Raw genomic sequence first — 1,365 nt, forward strand, 5'->3', positions numbered from 1 at the left:
CATCGATAATGAACTTCTGTAGCCTCAGTTTATTAAGACAGGGCCTGGCATTCTTCGCGGCCAGTTGGCGGGCCTCTCATTTATAACATTGCTGGCACCGCTGAATGAAACCGAGGAGGCGATATTTCCTTTTATATAAAACGATTACTTCACGGAAAATGCTATATTGTTTATCCCAAAAGCCGCCTTTTAAAAATGTCTATTCTGTGCGCTTCTGGGGCCCGGAGACAACAGACAGCGAAGTATGCAGACAAAATTCTTGGACCTTCGCAGGTCCCCGGGATTTTCTCCCGCGGATTTCGAATCTGCCCCCCCCCCCATGCACACCCCCTCCCCCCACCCCGCCAGACCGCCCCGCCGCTCCTCCCGCCCTCGATAGGCAGCCCACCCCGTCCACAACTGCAAATAACTGCAGCGATAACAGATTTTTTTCCACCAACTGCAGGAGATAGTGCTAATCTTTTAATAAAAGATCCCATTACAATGGATCTGTCTGGACGGACTATAATAGACCCGAAATACAGCCGTGCTAATATTAGCGGACAGTTGTGTGGGTGCCTCCCCGGCGCGCCGAGCCCCCTCGGAACGTGGGCAGGGAGCACAAAGCCCGCGGCCGCCGCACCTGCACCGCGCGCTCCCGGTGCGGAGGCCGCAGGAGACGGTGACCTCGCCGCGGCCGGTCGCTGTGCCACTGCGGTCCCGAAGGCCCCGCGGGCGGGGGGGGGCGCTTCACTTCAGACGGTTCCGGGACTCCACATCCTCCTTAATCTTTGCAGACGGACTCCTTCTCTCTTCCCTCCTGGCTCTTCCCCTCCCGTCCACCCACCCCGCCGCCGCGCTCCCCCTCCCTCCCTCCCTCGCCCCCCGCCCCGTCCTCTGCCGCCTTCCTTTCTCTCCCTCCGCGGAGGCGGCTCCAGCGAATTGGGTGAGTGCACTCTAACGGCGGACGCTCAGGAACCGGTCCTGCAGGCCGAACACGCTCCAGTGCACGTCTCCCAGTGGGATACACTTCTTCTCGGGGGACAGGGACAGAGAGCGCAAATAGAGACAGCTGGAGGGAGCATTGTTTCCCCGTTGTTAGCTCTCCGCACACACACATTTATTTTATAAAAAAAAAAATTTAAAGGGGAAGGAGAGAGAGAGAAAGTAAAAAGAAACTCTCTCTTATTTGTGTGTCTCCGCCACAGATATTTCTTTTTGGGAAAACAACAAATTCAGGGGGAGGAGAAGAGAGAAAAAAGAAAAAACACTACACTACTTGGGGTGTGTCCTCCACAGAATATCCCTTTTGGGTGAGACAACAATCGAAGGGGGAGGGAAGAGAGAGAGAAAGTAATTAACATTCCATTTTTTTGTGGTTCTCCC

The sequence above is a fragment of the Myotis lucifugus genome, unplaced genomic scaffold (assembly GCF_000147115.1).
Source record: "Myotis lucifugus unplaced genomic scaffold, Myoluc2.0 scaffold_875, whole genome shotgun sequence".
NCBI lineage: Eukaryota > Metazoa > Chordata > Mammalia > Chiroptera > Vespertilionidae > Myotis > Myotis lucifugus.